Below are 20,510 nucleotides of genomic sequence, written 5' to 3' on the forward strand. Positions count from 1 at the left end.
ATCTGAGACTCCCAGATTCACATGAACTATTTTAACAAGCAGCCCTGCTTTTCAAGTGCTTCCTAGTGAACTCAAGCATCCAATTCAGTACTGAATCTCTAGAAAAAAAAAAATTAAACAATGACCCCTGCAACAAACAAAAAAACCAACCAAACAAAAACAAAAAAGAAAAAACAAACCAAAAAAACAAACAAAAAAACAAACAAACAAACAAAAAACACCAAAAAACTCCCCCCAACCTAAACCAAAACCTCAAACCACCAAAACAGTAGAATTGTAATTTAATTTACAAGAAAATGTAAGTAGTTGACAGAAAAATCAGTGCATGCTTTTTGGGGTTATCCTGACAGCTTGTATGTATTACATGCTGCAGCTTTGCACTCCTGGAATCCTATGAAACACAGTGTTGTGCCCGTGAATAGATCTAGGCTTGCAGCCTCATTTTAACAGAAATATTCTGGTTATGCTTCTCTGATCATTTGGATTACTGCCATTGCCACATTTAGCTAGGTGTCTGCATTCACCTTTTGCCAGCTCTTTCCTCTGCAGTGTAGTAAGACTCAGGACTTTTTGTCTCCTGAGATATACTGAAAAAGTCCTGAAGAAAAGGGGAGTTGTTACAGTGCTTCAGGTCGTGCATGTGACCAGAACTGGCATCCAAGCAAATTCTCTCTATGGCTGTGTGTCTTTTATCTGATGACTGGAAATTCAGGGCTCCATCATTCCTCTAGAAAATAAAATTTAGCACTAATCCTGCAGCCTCACCCAGGGCAGAGCACCCAGTGTAGCAGGGATTAGAGCAGCTCTTCCAAGCGGTGCTGATCCCACATTCAGCCCTATGCCCCAGGCCCTCTGACTAGCTAAATGGGATACTGTCTGTCCCAGTAAGGGATACTATCTGGTCATACTCTTTGCTAATCAAGTCCTTGGGAATTAGCTCAATTCAGGCAGCCCATTGTTTCTCCTATCTCTGATTTGTTTCTGCAACACTAAATGTAATGTCTTCTCAAAGAATTTGTGTTCCTCTTTTGTGGTCAGTAAAGCCCCTCATGCATCAGTGCTTTTTATTAGGGGAAAATTTATAAAATTCACCCACTCAGGTGTTTTCCAGTACAGGTTCACAGCTTTATTAGTGTCAGAAATCATTGTAGCAAGGGAAAGAAAGTGCTTTTATTCAGCAAATCACTAAAGCCGCCTTACGCCTGGGAACAGCATGAACTAGTCTCTTAAATACAGTTCTAAATCCCTTGATCTGCTGGGATTTACAGAAAGAAAGAGGTGAAGCCAGGCAATGACCAGAGAGCAGAGGAAATGGCCTCAACTACTCTGAATAAAAGTACTGGGAAGAGGGTGGTCAAAGGAGGTGATGGCTAAAGGAACTTGCTTTCTAAGGTGAGGCCTGATCTCTAAGATTTCTGTATATATGCTGTGGAGGATGGATATATGTAAAAGTATTTCCCTGGCTGGGCAATTAATGAAGAAATCTGGTTGGTTCTGGTTAGTTTGTTTTTGGCACCTGCATGACTCAATGACAGATGTATAATACTTCTGATTCAATTTCCTCTTCCACATGCAGCCTCTCATGTCCATCTCCCATCAATGTAAGAGCAGCCAGGACCAGACCTGTGATTATGCCTGTCCCCAGAGCCTTGTGGTTATTTCTACACCTTATATAATCAAATTCCAAAAGTTGTGAGTTAAGTAATCCAGCAGTGTTGGAAATATGGCTTTGAGGGATTTTTATATCAGATTATGATTTACCTTTCTGTTCCAGAATGTGGAAGCCCATGCTGCTTTTGTGAGCTGCCTATCTTATAAAGGTACTTTTGCTATTCTCATGAGGACAAGCTTCCATTGTCTTACTCTGTGGCAGCTTAATTTCTCATTTATAAATAGGAACAGATGTTTCACTTTCATACCAATGAAGAACAGGTGTAGAGAATAAAATTATTTCCTCCTGATTTAGTATAATTTCTCTTTCTTCACACTAGCTTCACTGTGAAGATAATCCACTCTGCTGTTGGCCAACCACTCAGACTAGGGGTGGAAAAGCCAGGCTGTGCTCCCTCCCATCAATGCTGCCCTGAGGACAACTGGATTTAACTCTTCAACTCTTCTGTTCTCTTCTCCTGCCCAGAAGTACGGAACAAATGAGTTTGCAGCTGTATGAAGGTAGCAGTGAACCCTAGGGAACCCTAATCAGTGTGTCTGGTTATGCAAATAGTGTCAAGGTACTGTCCTGTTTTAGACTTGGGCTGATAGATTTGCAGTATTTTGAGTACAGGTAGCTACAGCTGCTGGCTCTAAGTGCAGCACGTTGCTTGAATGGAAACTGCGTATTAATTTTCAGAGAGATTTCTGTCTTATACTATTGCAATTAGTCTTCCAGGTAATAGTTTACTCAGGATTCAGTAGTACATTTTGAAATGCTAGAAATTGTTCTGTCATATTGCATCTAGTTGGACTTTATTCTTTCATCAGGAGTGGCTTTAATGATTATCAAATTGCACAGAAAGAGCATTAGTGTTCTCACATATAGAAAAGGGAGTTAATATTAAAAAAAAAAGACTGATATCCATGTTTATTACCACAGAAAGATTTTGAAAAGTGACCTTCACCTAAATAACCTCAAAGCTGTAGGAACCAGGCCCCAAGTTTGAAATGCTGTTTTGTTTGGGAGATAGCCCAGCACGTGCCTGATAACTTCTGTGCTTTAGGTACATCATTCAGTGGGGTTTCTTTCCTTAAATAAAAACCCAAACAGGCTAAAAGGACAGGCTCTTAATGCATCCATGTGACCTCTCCTGTAACTCATGTTCTCATGTGAGCAGCAGAATGATTGAGTTTCTCTACCATCCCATTCTGAATTTAGGTGTTTAATGGTGCTAATATTTAAGGTGCACTCAGTCATTCTGGTTCCCAAATGTACTTTTGTATGAATTGATCTGTGGTACTTCATTTTACCCAGTTGTTTTTAGAGCCAGACTCCACCATTTCATTACTACATAACTTGAACTGTGCCACTGCTTGTGCTTGATATCTCTAAGTTATTTCTCTGTAACGAAAAAGGACCCCAGTCTACTATTCTCAAAAACTTGATGTACACAGGCACCCAAAGTTTAGCTGTTCAGAGCATCAATACTTATTCTGGTGCTATCTAAGAGAAGTGCTGCACTACCTAATATAGGACTGTGAGGTTCCTCTTTACACTATGCTGACTCCGCTCACTGTTCTCACTGCAAAGACATACACTTACTCAGTTGGTTTCTTATGTCATCCGAAGCTGTTTTCCCCAATTCTTTTATGCCATGACTGCATGTGTTCAGTCTCTGAGTCCTGGACAACAATATACCTGTACAGTACCTATTGTCAAAGTATTAATTTTGTCTTATTTTCTGTGTTTTCCAGTGGGCAGAGTTAATGCTTCTTGCATGAGCTTTCAGGAGGGAGCATTTGCAGAGGTGAGTTGTTTAGTGGAGATGCTTGGAAGCATTTTTCCATGCCCAGAGCTAAAGTACTGTCTTTAGTGGCAGTTTCTGACTGGTGGGCTGTACAATGATTACTCTCATTTGTTAGGGAGTAGTTAATAGGAAAAGCCTGCAGGCTTTTTTTATCAGACAACACAGCAGATAGTACAGCTTGCCCTGACATGAAATGCTGGGTTCCAAGCTGGCAAAGCAAGCTCTTCCTCTGGGTTAGCAAATCAGAAATATCATAGGTAGATTAATTTTGTACTGGGAGAAGAAGGATGTTAAGTCATGTTCAAACTGACCAGCTAATAGGATACTGAATGGGAGTGCAGCCTGAGCAGAAGGAAAGAGTGCCATGAACAACAGCAATGTTCATTTTATAGGAGCGACATATCTTGCACTGCTTTAAAGGAATCGTGAAATGACTTGACATGCCATTTTTTCCTGAAGTCATGATAATGGTGGTTTGAACAGTGCTTATTTTTCATATTCTAGAAGTTTCAGTGAAAAAAGAATCAGTTTTCCTTAAGTTTATTGACAGTTATTAGAAAAACATTCCCAATTCAGGAGACCTGAATACTGTAATGTCTTAAAAAAATTAAATCCACTGCTCCCATAAGATATTCTCCTGTTATTATTATGCCTGGGTACAAGACAGATGTTACAAGGCTTCAGTTTCCATGACCAGAAAGTCACTGGGTTAGTATTTAATCTCATTCCAATATCCTTCACTGGATAATTCTCTGTCAAAAAGAAGGGTATAAGAGCTCCCATTAACATGATAAATAGAAGAGTCAACCTCCTTCAAGCCATTTGTAAAATTGGTGCAGCGATGTGGCTTTTGAATTGCTACACCCTTCCATAGTATGTCTGCGTCAGCATCATGAGATATCACACCATCACTGGCATCTTACAGCTCAGAATATGAAAGTATGTGCTGAGATTAGGTACTTTTATGCAAGGTACTTAAAAACAAGCAAGCCAATGAGAGCTCCAAATTCTTAAGTAGTGTCAACTGAAGACAAAGCATTAAAATGTTATATTGTACAATAAAACAGAGCATAGCCTTGGAGTTTGACTACATGTTAAGTATTCCTGGAAACATTTCTTCATTCTGGAAGCATCTTGGATTGAAGGTTGAAATCTTGGTCCCAACTCCATTTCTCGTGGAAGGTTTGCAAAACTTTGCATGGCCACAGAACAGATACTTAGCACAATTCAGGAGTAGAATTTTTTTTTTCAAACCCTAATTATTTTCTTTGCTACTGTTTTGGACTTCAGAGTAGGCTGGTTTTAATGCCAAGGAAGAAGATGTCATCCCTCAAATGGAAAGTCATAGACTTCCTGGTTATAGGACCAAAAACTTATCCCTTGAGGAAAGTCCCCACCCTTAAAAGGGAGATTTCTGAGAGTGCACAACAGTGGTGAGGCAGGGCTAGGGTCTACCTGGGAAGTCAATCCAGAGTTTGAGAGTCCTTGGCCAGGCACAGGCTATGACAGAGCTTGAAGAAGGGAATAAAGGAGAACCCCAACTTGACCCTAATTAGGGCCCCAACAGGTAGGGTTGTGGATGGAGATCTGAGGTGAGGCTGGTCAGGGCCTCAGAGGCCAGGTAGTGCACTCAAGGCCTGACAAAGAGGTGAAAACAGGGCTTTTGTTTCTTGCAGAGTATTGAAATGGCTAGTGTGTGCTATAGTATGGCATGGCAATGCAGGTGAGATTCAACATTTCTAACATTGCCAAGAGGTCTTGAACAAGGGCTGTATTTGAGGAGCAATAAAATGAGAAGCTTTGCCAAAATGCTGATTACTATGATCAGCAGCAACGCCTTCAAAACAAGGAAGGTAAAAAATGAAGTTGCAAATAGAAATGTGCTTAGCAAGAGATTCCCTTAAGAAACTCAAACTACCTTTAGCCTGGCAGCACCTCCAAGATCTAAATTAAGATGAGACATGCACCAAAGATAAGAAAAAGCAAGGATAGTAAAAGACATGATACGGAAATTACTTAGATAACTGTTTGAAAAGTGTATGCTAGTTATAGCATGATTATTGCATATATGGAACAGCATAGCAAAAACATTCAACTCCTTACCGATACCATGACTTGGGAACCAGCACTCCCACTTTAGTGGTAATTTGTGGTGGTTTGGACACAGCTACATAGGGACACTCAAGCCAGTTCTAAATAACGTGGTGGTCAGAGACACCTAGCTAATAGGCTGTATTAGTTAACTTATTATTAGTATTATTAGTATTATTAGTATTATTATTATTTAGGTTGAATTCATTAAAACATTAATATGTTTCAAATTAACTGCTTGATTATGGCATAACAATGCAGCCAGAAGAGATGTGTCAGAGTGAGAATAAGAATTTAGGATTCCTGCTTTGTAGCCTTGTGATCTTTGTAGTTCTAGAAATTCCCATGAAGTGTGCTTTGGCTTTGATTCTGTAGGAAAGTAAAAAGAGTTGGATACAGCAGCTGAGAAACTGACTTCCCAGCTCTGGTACCCAACTCTGCTTTTCCTTTCAGTGAAGCTGAAAGTCTGTGAATTCACAGCACAGTTTCTGTTGGGCTGCAGAAGTGGCTGGATTGGCTCACAGGAATAGCTGCTCATCAGGGAGCCTTGGAAGTTGCAAGGATGTTGAAAGCATGTGGAAGACATAGCTACTGCAGAGCTTCTGTGAGTATACCGCATAACTGGAGACATCTGTTCTGGGGAGGAAAACACTTTTTAATCTCTAGGGTATGTTAAGACCTCAGGGCCATGGGAAGAAAAGCTGCACAGGTGCAGTAGGACCTGTTGAATTCTATGTGTGTGGGTGGGACATCTTTGGGGGAACTATACTGCACACACTGTATTAGCAACATGACCTGGAGAAGAGGGAGTTGTTCAGCTCTTGGTATGTGCAGGAAGAAAGGACTACATGGATCATTTCTTTCAAAGGAGCTCTATGGGGGCTGTGATTCTGACACTCAAATGCAGTAGCTGAGGAAAGAAGAGGAAAACAGATCCTGCATGGTCCTAAGGGTACTTATTTGACCTCTGCTGCCTGCCTAAGAGTTGAATTGGGTGCGTCACTGAAAATCTGAGCTGAGTTTCTTTGTGTGGCTGAGAAGGGGCTGAGGAGACTCTTTGCTGGTGTGGGTCACTCTCCAAAGGGGAGGGTGATCTCTAAACAGAGGTGAATACCACATAGGTACGGGGGCTTTTTGCTTCTAGCCAACAAAATTGAGCTGCTGATTATTTAGTATGGCTTTGGAGTAGCACTGAATGAGCTCCTTTGGTAAAGGTAAAACAGGGACTCCCTCAAGAAATCAGAATAACCCATTGCCCTTGTCTGTATGTTGTGTTCCTCTTGAACACTACCTCCTCTCTTACACTAGACCAGCTGAGAGAGATGTTAACCCTGAATCCAAACGGGTAGCAAGAAAATCTTCTGGAGGCCGAGCTTTGAATTTGTACAGTTGTTGCCATGCTAAGGCTTATTGTTAGGTTCCTTAGACACTTTCAGCACAATAAATACAGATGCAGAAGGATATTTTCTGTACAGTAGGGGGTAAGATGTATACTCATAGCATCAAGTAAATTTTTCTGTACTGTGTAAACAAAGATGTATTCTGGGCTGAAAGGATGCAGTGATGTTTGATTCAGTCAGAGTACGTCCTGTTTCTTAGATAACCTTGTGTTAAAAATCACTATTATTGGTAATACAGGTTAGTCTTACAAAATTTAAATGCAGTTATAAAAACTTTAACAGAAGCGCAGGAAGTTCATCTCAGGAATAGCCTGTACTATTGTAACACTATGAAATAAAGAGGGAATGGTGAGATCAGATCAGAAATTAGAGATTTCATCTGTGGTGTAATTTGCTGCTGACATCAGCTGGCAGGGAGATAATCATTAACAGGATGAATGCAGTAAAGATTATAGGATTTATATGATATTCTATTGCTCTTCCCCTAGTGTGACAACCTTTGACCAACTTTGACCTGGTGAAGGTCAATTTAGATAAAAGAGGAGGATTGCAGGAAACTTTCTGAGGCAAGGGTCTCTATTTGTCAATCCACTTTCTTCTTTCTGATCTCTGATTTTGTAGTCTAAGGGCTTGCACAAGTTTCATTCACTTCATTCATTTTATAGCCAGTTTCTTTGTGGTCATGGCCTGGTGTAGAGGCCAGCCTTCTTATCATTCATCATGGGTTAATCTAAAAACCTGGAATCCTGATCACAGTGGTATGAAAGGGTCAGAAAAGGAAGTACAGGTATATTTTTGCTTTTGTTTCCACAGACCTCTGTGAAAATTATTCTGCTTGTCTTCAGAGGGGTCATTACCACCTCCTAGGCTTCCACATTTCTAGTAGGTATTCAGAATGAACTCATAGTGGGATCTCCCTGAAACAGGCAGCACTGTGACCTTTTTAGGAGAGATCCAGGTCCTTTAAACACTGAAGTGGAGCCAACAACTGAAGGTGCATTGTCAAGAAGCTACTTTTTTAAATTGTCAAAATGCCAGGAATCCTTCATTCTGCCAAGGGTCACTTGTCACAAAGGACTGAGCAGAGTTCTTGTGTGTCCCCAGATATTTCCAGCTGAAGACACTGGGTTTCCCAATAGTGCAGAGGCAGAAGTGGTTAATGCTGTGCCCAGTGCCAGTCTAGACCTGGTAGTCATGTAAGATATGAACTTCTGAAAGAGTGAATCTAAAAGCTTACTGTTACAATAGCAAAAATGTTACAATTCTAATACTGGACTGAGTGGATTTCATCACCCTCCATACTGAAACTTTATATATGGAATTCCCTTCAAGATAGTAATTTCTGCTAATCTGCAGACACACAAACAAGGTGACAATTTTCCCAAGAACTCTGAAAGGCCCAGTAAAAGAAAAATGCTTTTCTCACAGAGAATGCCTCTTCTTTCAGGTTTAGAGAGCGAGCATGTCCCAAGGCCACCCTCTTTATCATACAGTGGTATGGACACAGTGGCACATTCTGGCAGTCTACATGGCAGTGCATACTGTCCATAGCTGTTGGATCTCCTGTGGGTGGACTACGCAGCCATACCCCTGGAGGCAGATCAACAAGAATGATTTATAACAATTATTGTGACCACAAGTATGAAGGATGGCACTGAGCATTCCTTACTGTTTCGACAGAATAGAGCTGTCACAAACATTTGTTGATCAATATACCTTGAATACTATGTATCTTGCTATAATAACAAATATTCCCACATGAATATTTTAAGAAACTGTTTTCCTTTGGTATTGTATGACATTTGCATAATTATCCCTGAAATTTGTGTCAGATTCAAACTGTCAAGCCTATTTACATTGCAGTGGAAAAGTATTTACTGATCCATGCAAATGTTACATTTGCATCAGTAAGAGAAAATGCATACCTCTTCAGTTTGCTAATGAGAAGAATTATACATCTAGTTAAAACTTTGTCAAAGGCAGAACTAGCATTTTCCGTATCCCATCAATGTATGGGAGCAGTTTTTCCCCCCTTGGAATTTCAGTTAACTCTGAGAACATGTTGTTGAGAAAACTGAGTGGTGCCAGAATTTATATGAAGTATTAAACCCCAGGCTTCTGAGCCATTGACTTATAATAGTCACGGTCTTATTTGGCTGGCTAAGTAACAAGTACAGCATTAATACAGGATTTAAAACTAGTGGAACAACTAAATGGGACATTGTCCTGTTCTTTAAGGAGCTGAACATTTGGAGCCTCAAAAGCAGTGTCTGAGAGAGGAGGTGCTGAGTACCTGACTGGATTTAGTACCAGGACACTCAGCTGTCCACTGCAGTTGTTAAAGCTGTGACTGATAAATGAGTTGCAAACCTGTGCAGAGCAGCTCAGGTCCTGTCAGGCGTATTAGCTGAGCCTCAGTAGAGATCAAATGAAGCAGCATTGGCGCAAAACTGGGTTTTTATGGGACCATAATCTCAAACCTGGAGGAGCATGGTGGAGCTGTGCCCAAAGGGCTCTTCAGAAGTCTGCAAAAATCCAGATAGATTTAATATATCTAGGTTGGAGCTGGACATACCAGCTGTCAGCTGGTTTGGTGCAGAGATTCAGCCTTTGTCTTGTGCTCTTGTGCTAACTGCCCAGGAGAAGAAATCAGAGGACTTGGTTCCCTGTCAGTCCAAAGAGAGAAGCAGTGGGGCACCGGCTGCAAATGAGTCTTCTGGTCCTGCTGGATGCAGAACGAAAATGATCCACTCTATAATTATAAAAAGAAACTGAATTACAAGAATTAGCCTGAAGTGGCAAATGTTCAAGTTGCAACCAACATGGGTCTGGCTTAGAAAAGACTAGTGTTTTGACAAATATTAGGTTATCTTTGTCTTTAGAAACTTCCAGGTGTACTTGAATTCCAGACTCACACCTTAAACTAGGAAGGTTTCCTTGTCATACAACTGAACTTGACATTCCTGTTATCAGGAACTGGTGTGCTAAGTAATGCATCAGTATCTGTGAGACTTGAAATAAAACCAACACCACATCCTTCTGAACTGATATCCCTGCGTAGTCTCAGACTTCATACTCTGCTGGTTTCCTTTAAATGTTTATATGATGCCTTTAACTGGATAGGGCAAAGATAGTTAACAAAGTGCCTTGATCAATTAATAAAAAATATTGTTATAATATTATAATCAGAAATACTTCTTTGGTATTAAACTACTTCAGAGAACATTCTTGTTCAGGAGTTTTATTTTGTACCAACCTCTATGCTAAACTGAGATGTTTGATCGTTTCACCTTAGCTCTCTTAACATTTAAAATTACACCTTAGGTATTTTCCTTCGTGGTCTTCAAAGTAAAAATTAACTCAAAATTTCCAAGAAGTAGATAACTAAACTGTGGAGAATGTCTTTGTAATAAATACATAGGAGGATGAAACTACTTCTTGGCCCCAAAAACCAAATAAGTTCCTTCCTTTCATGACTCTCATTTTTTAATAAATGCAGCTACATCATTCTAGCCATTCCAGCTGAGTCCAAGTGAAGCATCAGCTCTTTTCTATACAATAACATATTACATTTGTCTCGAACAATTCTTTCTGTTACTTGTGAAAAAACCTAAAATTTCATTCTTTCTCTCTTGGCTAATAGGGTTTTTAAGTTCTCTTGTCACTTGCACACTACAGCACTATATTTTTACCTTTAAATGGTGCCTATTATATTGTATATAATTCATAAAAGTTAGAATCATAGGGTCTGAGTTGTAAGGGATCTTAAAGATCATCTAGTTCCAAGCCCCCTGCTATGGGCAGGTAACATTTCACTAGAACCAGGTTACTCGGAGTCCCAAGCTCCAGCCTTTTCCTGAAATGGGGGAATTCTGGGTCTAAGTTTTCGTCTTTTTTTTTGTCCCAGACAAGTATCTTGAGCAGCTGGGACAGATCAGTATTTCTATAGATGTCCAAAGGAGGCTATGTGACAGCTGTGACTTGAACATGAATGAAGAAATATCAATATTTCTGGGAGTTCAGCTCATTTTTATAGCAGTGTGTCTTAGGCCTTCAGGAAAGGCTTCTGCCAAAATATGTCTAATAAACAAATTACTTTGTTCAGAGCACATTTACTTCAGATTCTTTAGTCAGTATCAAGCTCTCCTCTCATGGCACAAAAATTCTGTGAAACTTAAACTCACCAAAAGAACCTCGGGCTTCTCTGGCCCTAAGAATTTTGGGCCACTGAAGCAGAATTGTAACATACATAAATGCAGCATGCCAAGCTACAGATGAAGAATGAATGGCATGAAAGGAGAAGAAAGTGTGAGGATGAGCTCTGCACAGTGGGTCCTGACGTGTCCACGATGGTTTACAATGGACTCTTTGTGGGGGCGTGCAACTGAGAGTGTGGCCTGAGCATGTATGAAATGGGACAGGGCACAGTCTTAGGCGCCTACAGTACACTTTTCACAAAAGTGTGGCAACTGCTGCCCAAAACCAGAAGGAAGTGACCTCTGATTCAGTTGTGGTTTTATTGGTATTGGTAACCCAACTACCTGACAGAAGAATTACAGGTGTTTAGAGCTTTTCTAATTACCCTAAAATTTCCTCAATAGCCTTTTATTGTAGGGATCAAAATCCTTGATTTTGTTTTGGGGTTTTTTGTGGGGTTTTTTTTTGTTTGTTTGTTTGTTGGGTTTTTTTGGGGTTTTGGAGGTTTGTTTTTTGGGGTTTTTTGTTTGTTTGTTTGTTTGTTTGGTTTGTTTTGTTTTGCTTTACTTGAAAAGATTTTGTTTTGGTTCATTTCTAGGGTCGGTATTAAACCCACCAAATATATAGACCTTAAACCAGAAGATATGGGAAGGAACTAACTTATAAGACAAAGCAAGTAGAAAGCTATTTCATCATCTGTAGGTTCTAGAGAATTAAATTGTTCAGCCATGCTCTAAGAAAGCAAACTTATGGTCAGATTACAGAACAAGGTTTGGTTTAGTTGACTGGTGTGATTTTCCCACAACTTTAGGTCACCAAAATCAGACACAGTTCTCTGATGCCTGTGACATCCAACCAGACATGGTCTGAGATATCTGAGAGTGGTTGAAGCTCAATGGAACTTTGTGGTGTGCTTATGTTGCCTGTGTCCCTCTTAACTGGAGAGTAACATTTAGCACTTCAAGACAAATGATGAGGAAGTGGCTTATCTGTCCTTAATTGCCTGAGTGACAGGTGTCTATACCTTTGAGGAGCTGACTGACCTGGAAGTAGAAGTGAGGTTAGCTTGAAAACATACAGATTTTTAAATTCAATTATCTTTTTCCTCTACTCTTGCAAGACTTTTAAAAAAATAATTTAATACATTTATTCCAATTAGACATCAAGTTTGTATTTGTTCTGGAAAGTCTAAAGGTAGAAAATGATGAAGTCCCCAATTATAGAATATTAATACACTGTTAATTTTCCTAGGATGCTGCTGTACTTGTTCTAATATAGACTTTGACAAAATTTGACATTTAAATGCTGTGCTACAGTCATAATAAACAAACAAGATAAATCTGGAGACACACAATGCTTTAAGTCCCCCATTAATTTCGTATGCATGTACTTGTTGCACATTTTCTTTTTTTTTTAATAATTTCAGACTTTTTCAGCAGAATTTTAACTCATGTTATAAATTAACAATTTTCTACCAAAAATTTGTCATGGAGAGCCCTATAGAAATACATAGGATATACATATTTATAGCTGCTATAGAATGCTTAAAACAACATACTTAATTACAAAGATTGCAAAAATGTAAAGATCTGAAAATAATAAATAATGACTTTGAGCTTAGTTTCCATGGTTATTATCTGTCTGTCAATGAGTGAGATATTTATAATCTACTACTAAAATGGAGAAATTAAATTTTATATCGAGGAGTATGTTCCATTAATTCCACAGCATTTTTCTTACTTCCACTTAATTTTGTCAATACCATAATTTAATCTTCCCTTCTCGGGGAAGCTTCTCAACTATTCATAATACTTCATGGAAACAGTTCAATAAACTGACCTTGCACCTAAAAACCAAAACCAGGAAGGTTCAGTCAGCTTTTCAACAAGATCAAAAGAATTCTCTTTCCCACTTGTCTGAGCAGGTCAGAGTCCAGCAGCATATGAGCCAGAGCACAAATCCCAGGTTGTCTTCTCTCACTGAAGTGCTCCATCACCCTACTGACTGGAAAGTAATTAGTATTTTCATCATCTCTCACTTCTTACTACTTTTACTTTTTATATCAGTCCAAGTTGTGGCTAGGAAGTTATTGTGATGGTATCACGCAAGCACAATAGGGATGTGCCAGAATGTGATATTTAGGATGTAATTCCAGTGTCCTTGAAAATCATTAATTTTTAATGTCAGCAGGAATGTATCTCTGCTATGAGATGAGGGCCACCTCTTACATATGTGTTAAGCTAATTTTTCTCCACTCCCTGCCTTCTCCAAGCTCAACAGAAAGTCTGTGAACCCCCTTCCTTCAAATATAAACTGAGATGTAGACCCAGAGGCCAACATTGCTGTATTTCATTTTTCAAAACTTGAAGAGCACAGGAGCCCCAGAGGGAGGTGCTGCTCAAAAGCAGACGGCAGCTTTATAGTGCCACCTGAGGTGGAATTCTGCTGGACCTCAGCCTGGGGAGCATGCCAAGAGGAACACACTTGTGGAACTAGTGGAACTAGCATGCCAAGTGGAACTAGTGTCACCCCGACTGTGCTGCCTTCCAGCCTTTCTACCTGCCTCCGAGGCTCCAGGAACCGTGGTGTGCAGGGAATGGCAGGTCTACTGCCCTCCTTCCCCTCCTGACTCTTGGTTCTGCCTTGATTCCTTTGTACGTGATGTCTGGAGCCTGAACTGGGTTGGGGTTTTTTTGTTGTTTTTTGTTTGTTTGGTTGGTTTTGTTTTTTGTTTTGTTTTGTTTGGTGGTGGTTGTTGTTGTTGTTGCTGTTGTTGTTGTTGTTGTTGTTTTCGTTGTTTTCTCCAGGTGAGGAGTCAAGCCCTTGGCATGAGTAGCCTCACAGACATCTTTTTTTACAGGAAAGTAGCCATGGCCACAGAAACCTAAATGATCAAATCTACACTTCTCCCTCAGCAAAGGGAAAGAGAAGGGCACAACGTCTTGCCAGCAGAGCGACCCCGCAGGGAATGCTGCTGTCAGTGTAGTGTAGTCTGTCCCAGGGCAGCATGGATGGCATCAAGATCCAGAGAAACCTGAGGGGTGATTAAGATGGTTTAAAAGTACACGTGCCTTTCCCCAGGCCCAGGACTCACCCTGTTACAGTCCCAAGCTGACCACATGCTGTGTTTCTGTCATCCAAGAGCATTTGCTGAACATGCTGATGTTTCTGTACGTTTATGTCTGTGTTGGGAAAACCAGGATACCCTGCTGTGCTGCCAGGCACCTGAACATGCAACTCCAGTAACTCTCAGATACATGCCTGCTGCTAAGAACTTCCTCCTTGGTGACAAAGCTAACTTTGTTCAAACTTGCTCTCTCTCAAGGATGTCGAATAAATTCCTCCAGAGCTCCTCTACCAAATCTCTCACTGTAGCCGTGTATTACACGGCTATGGATTTGTGGCTTCCATCCTTGCCTTATATAGCTGTCATGGCCTGTTTGACCTGCAAGTGGCAGTATGTGGCTTAAAATTCCTCCTCCTTCTACGGCTCTTTATCATCCAGCTCAACGACTTTCAGAGGGAAGGATAGTTGGAGGACTGACTGAATTCCCGACTAGGAGCTTACTTAAACAGTCTGCTTGTCTGAATGGTGTCACACTGCTTCCTATTATTCCTAATACTGCTCAAGCATAGGAAAATATTTTGAATTGCTTTCTTTTCTCAAGCTTTTAAAGCTGCTTTTTACAGTAGTCAAATGGTTTCTTTCCCTGAGTGTTTTGAAAGCTTTTATTTCCCATGTGAATTTTAGAATAGCGCTGTGTGGCTCATTTCTACAAAATGTTTGGGTGTCATAAATATACATAGAGAAATAAGTACATTCAGTCAAAAAAAGAAACTTGTACACGATTTCCCTCATGAAGCTAGTGTTAAAATTCTCAGCAGGGATAAATTCTGCCAAAAGTTTCCTGTGTTTTATGCCAATAAAGTTGTTCAAGCTTACCTATCAAGAACAGAAAAATAGGCTCCTCTGCTTTCTTTTGAGAGACATCAGCCTGATTTGTTTATTTTTGATTGTCACCCAAACTTGAAAATAACTTGAGTGACACCTTGCAAACCTCTGTTAGGCAGATGGAGTAAGAAAGCAGAGTTTGTACATACTGCGTTTTATTCTGCAGTCTCACCCATGAGTCAGCCCTCCTGGGGACTGAATGATAATCATGAATGATGCTCTTCTCTCTGCTTCCCATCTTCCCTCTGCTTTGTGTGTAAAGGTGCTATGCTTCTGCCTTGTCAGCTGCAAGTCTGGTGCTTTTTCACAGGCTTTAAAAATAAACCTTAAAAGAAACTATTCTGTTCTGTTTGGCTATAAAGGACACTGAAAGTTTCATATATAGCATATCATGCATAAAAATAATTGCTGGAACTGCAATGTGCAAGTACCTATTGTTCCAAAGTAAAATCAAGAAATGTCACCAGTAAAAAATATTACTCTGGGAAAAAAAAAGTCCTTGCTCTAAGAAGTAAAGAAAAACAGCTCTATCAGGGGAAATGCAGAACACAGAGAGGGTTTTGTTTATGTCAGCCTTTTTATGGTACTCATCAGAATCCCTTTAGTACCTCATAAATATGAATTAATTTATGCTCATAACTCTTCTATGGAGCATGGAAATATTCTTTTCTTCAGTTTAGAGAAGGGAAAATGGGCCAAGTAACAATCAAATTAATAGCCCAACCTCATAAGGATCACCTGTAGTAGAGCAGAATACAAATGCAAATGCAAGTTTCCAGAGTCTAGGCCACACTTTTAACCACTGAACAAGTTTTTTCTCCAAGATAATTTTTGATATCTATCATGGTGAAAAATATCAGCCCCACTTTCAGGAAAATAAAAATATGGGGACACAGATGAAGTGTTTTATCTGGAAGCCTCTTGAGTTTCAGAAGCATTTAGATGCTAGTAAAGTTTCCAGAGGCTGACTTTAGATTCAGCTATGTTCGTAATGTTTCTGGTTCAATTTTCTCCAGCAATACCAGGAGTTCTCAAGTAAGAGAAGGCCTACATCATGCTAGATAGAAAGCAGCTGATGCAAGACAAAGTCATGAATCCTTTTCCTCAGTGCTCTCTGGATGCAATTAGACAGTTGTGACATTAGGAAAGGTATCTAAGGACATTAGATGAAGTGTCAGGGGTGACACTGTGACAACTTCAAAGGCAGCAGAACATCCCAGAACCTTACCTCTGACTGTAATACTGCTATATGGCTGTAATACTGCTAGTGTGTTTTGTTTGTCTTTAATGACAAGGAACCACCTAGCAACAGGATGCAGAGTTTGGAAGGAGTTAGGTGTGCATCCATCCGCATGACACTATATGAAGTAACATATATCTCAGTATGCCTAAGGTGGGAATGGCTTTAAAATAAGAATATGTATTTTCTGGCCTGTGCCCTGAGCTCTTCCCACTTTTAACTTTTCCTGCCCTTTCCTGGCGCAACAATGTTCTCAACTCTTGGTCTTTTGCAGTTTCATACTGACTTGAAAGTTTGGTTTGAGACGCTACATAGGACTTTTGGACTGGTTACTTTTATCTCAGTGGTTTAATACTGGGCATAACAAAGTTTTAGCTTTAAGACTTAATCTGGACCTGGAATATAAGTGTCTATGAATCAGAAGGCTCCAGGTTGATATTAATGGGGAAGTTAAGTAGAATGCAACATGGAAGAGAACACGTATATCTATGTAAAAGCAGGAAGTGATGTATGTGATGGAAGCAGAGGGGGAGAATGTTATACCAGAAGAGTTGCATTGTCACAGTAACAAAATGCTTCCTGCTATGCATTGCTTGAGATGTGGTGGCTGTCCCTCGCTGAGTGCTGCAGGAATTTGCCTGACTGACCAGTCACAGGGGTGACCAGTAATCTCTGCAGCTACATCCAGCTGCATTGCTCTGCTGATCTCTCTGCTCTGCCACTTCAGCTGAACAATAACAAAATGTTCCTTGCTCTAAACTCCTCTCCCAGGCATGTGTATGATGACACATTGCATAACACACTGTCCAACAGTCCAAGTATAGATACATTTGCCTTGTGTTACCAGGAGTGATGGCAGCCTACAGGTATTTCTCATGTGTGTCTCTGTGTGGCGAGAGAGACTAATAGATTAGGAATTCTCTTCAAAAAAAGCTGTTTGCTCTTTCACAACAGCTCAGTACAAAGCCACTCACTGTCTGCTTGTTTGCTTGTTTCTGCTCCTACCTTTGCAAAATGCTGTTACCTGACAGTCTAGGAGGCAGAAAGGAGACTTTTAAAATATTTTATTCCTCTGAAACCTGACAAGTCAGACTCCTGCTTGAACATGAAGTTGTGCTCAGCACCCAAGCGGAAACTCTTGGAAGCGAGAGACTCTTTTGGAGGCAAGAGGTCATGTGGCTGATTTCTTGCAGCACCAACTGCTCAAATCTTAAAATAATTAAGTAAGAAGCAGTAGATTTAATCCTACTGTGGTTTTTTTTTCCTCTGACCATCTGTGAACAGAAGTGTTTCTCCCCTCAGTGCTGAACCAGGGGAAGATTTACCAACAGCAGAGACTATAAGAGAAATGGCAAGGACTTGGGGCCTGCTGGGATGCTCTTCACTTCAGGAGAAGCAGAGATATCTGAAGAAACACAAGCAGTACCTGTAAGCTTGAGCTTTCTCTTTCAAGAAAAAAGCTTCCTGTTTGGCCTCTTCTCTGAAGGGGAATAAGAAAACACCCACAATGTTCTGCATCTGTGGGGAAGTTGTGAGGATGAGTGGAGTCCTCTTGTCTTAGAGAAGGATGATCACAGGCACATTGAACTATCAGGCCTAACATTTCAGGGTCTGAGCAGCCTGGAAGAATAAACCCGCAAGGAGCCCTAAGGATATTTAAAAATGCAAGTACAAAGTGGAAATAAAAGAATAAAAACTAGGTGAATAATAAGGGAAATTGTGTCGAATAATAGGAGGAAATTATATTAAATAAAATGGAGCTTAGCAGTAAACTGAATGGTGGAAAGAGGTATTTACTGAAAGACATGCAAATAACTAAGAAAGAAGAGATTCAGGATAAGCCTTGAAAGATTAGGAACAGAAAGTCAGTGTCTCCCACGAATATTTTTGGAAGCTTTTTTTTCTTAATTCAGTTCCATATGTTAAGATCTGATCACATCTTTAGAGTTGATGAGTTATGCCTTTTTATCAAGCATGTTTTCTCAGCTGTGCTAACAAATTATTGAGAAGGAATGCAGTGCTATGTTTAAGATGGAAAATAGAAAAGCCTGCTTTAAGACTTTTAAGCTTCCTGAAACTCCTGCTCTTTGAAAAGCCATTTATTCCCAGATACAATCTATTGAAGAATAAACTAAGGCCAACTGCTTGCTGTTCCTCACTGTTTTTATAGTCAGGAGTCGTCCACGGGCCTATTTGCTGAGAAGTGTTAACTATTGCTCAGGCTTTTTTGACGAAAATAGGATTTCTTACAGTTTGTGCATTAGCACTTCTCTGCCAAAAGCTTAAATAAAAAACAGGTAGTAATAAATAAACTCTATATGTTTTAAAGCAATAATCTTAGACTCTGCTTTAAAGCAGCTCTGAGAACCTATTAAGGCAAAGCAATTTCTCCAAATTGGTACCTCTCTCACCACAGGTAATATTCTCTAATAAGGTCTTCAGCAAGTTATTCATAGTGTATTTGCAAAAGCGAATTTGCAGTTCATATCTGCTGCTGTTCAGAGAACTTTTAGGGCATGAGGTGTACAGGGATGATAAGCAGCATTGGCTGTCACCAGAAAACTGACTATAAGAAACCCAAGATTTCAGCTTTATTACAGATATCGGTGTGGGTATTTCTGCAAGTGATAGGATAGATATTGCATCACTGCAGTGAGCTCTGTTCCCAGTTAGCAGGTGTCGAAGCTGACTGTGTGTGCCTTGCTCGCTCCCATGCTCAGGGAGCAGGAGCTCTGCCAGCTGCTCTATCCTGCCAGCTCCCCAGATCACTGCCTGCAGGGACTGGAGGGATGGCACAACACAGGAAACTCATTTACAAATGCCTGAATTTCAGCTGCCCGGCTGACAAATCAAGAACTTCTCTCCTCAAGATATTTCAGTGTGTTTTCTGAACTGGGTACTCAGACGAAGTCACAGGGAAACCCCGAAATAATAAAAGGAAGTCAGCAGAGCAAACACACATCCAGTCAATATGATCACTGCTACATTTCTCCTTTATTCTGTGTAAGATGGCAGGTTTTATACACTCTCTATAGTTTACACTTCCAGATACATTCTCATTGGTACAAGGCACAGGCAAGAATGCAAACACTCATTGTTTAATAAACTGTTTAAGGTAGCTACTATGTCCACACCAATTACTATACTTTTTAACTACTATGAAACCCTTTGACCCTTGCAACACCTTAAATGAAATTTCTACACATGACACACTCTTGGCACTAATTTCTATCTGCGCCACAACCTTACAGGCCTCAGTGCCACGACCTAAAGGCCTCAACAAATTGCTCAGTCTGGATGATTCAAGTACAGCTTACCTCCTACACTCAGACAACCTTTACAAATACAAGGGAAGCACTTTAAATGCAACATACTAAAGTGAGCTGCAGCTAGGGCTGACATCAGAATTCCAGGAAGTCAAGTTGGTATCTTCTAACTCAGGATATTTATGATTCTAAATTACGTGTTTATACAGCAGCATATCTGCTGTTAATTTTGCATGTGCTGATGTATTTTTCTCTGATTTTTCCCTTTTTATTATGAGCTCACAGCTATTTCTCTTCCCCATTGCAAATGACAACTTCAGTGAATACAGAGGATTCTGTCTCTGCTCCTCAGCAAGCAAAGGCCTCTTTCATAGAATAATGGAATATTATAGAATATCCTGAGCTGGAAGAGTCATCAAGTCAGCTTCTGGCCCTGTGCAGGACAACCCCAAAAATCATACCATGTCTGAGAGTATTTCCAAAAACTTCTTGAACTCTGTCAGGTTCTGTGCTATGACCACTTCCTTGGGAAACCTTTGTTCCAGTGACCAATACCCCTTGGGGTGAAGAGCTTTTTCCTAATCTCTTGCTTAGACTTCCCCTGACACAACCTCAGGCCATTCCCTCGGGTCCTGTCATTGGTCACCAGAGAGAAGAGATGAGTGCCTGTCTCTTCAGTAGCTCCCAGAATATTGTCAATAATTTTACCAGTCACTAAAATGAGACTGACAGGCCTGTAGTTTCCAAGGCCATCCCTTCTGACCTTCTTGAAAATTGGGAAAATGTTTGCTAGGTTCCAATCCATTGGGACCTGTCCATATTCCCAAGACTTCAAAAATCGTTGAGAGAGGTCTTATGATGACATCAGGCTGCTCTTTGCAAACCCTTGGATGAATCTGAAAG

General features: G+C 40.2%; 1 long non-coding RNA gene across 6 annotated transcripts; it reads left to right on the forward strand.

Annotated features, from left to right (window-relative positions):
- Window positions 1-2,012: 2,012 nt before the first annotated feature.
- Window positions 2,013-18,118, forward strand: LOC136290661 (uncharacterized). 6 transcript variants are annotated; one of them, XR_010721289.1, is made up of 5 exons: window positions 2,013-2,231; window positions 3,409-3,461; window positions 6,006-6,156; window positions 7,766-7,834; window positions 8,400-10,208. It is a non-coding gene; the product is annotated as an uncharacterized lncRNA (long non-coding RNA). The 6 variants fall into 6 exon arrangements; XR_010721291.1 differs by lacking the exons at window positions 7,766-7,834; window positions 8,400-10,208 and adding an exon at window positions 17,644-18,118; XR_010721293.1 differs by lacking the exons at window positions 7,766-7,834; window positions 8,400-10,208 and adding an exon at window positions 14,010-15,082.
- Window positions 18,119-20,510: the final 2,392 nt, after the last annotated feature.

Source organism: Chamaea fasciata, unplaced genomic scaffold (assembly GCF_029207755.1).
Source record: "Chamaea fasciata isolate MVZ Bird 193981 ecotype frontalis unplaced genomic scaffold, bChaFas1.0.hap1 SCAF_6, whole genome shotgun sequence".
NCBI classification, from domain to species: domain Eukaryota; kingdom Metazoa; phylum Chordata; class Aves; order Passeriformes; family Sylviidae; genus Chamaea; species Chamaea fasciata.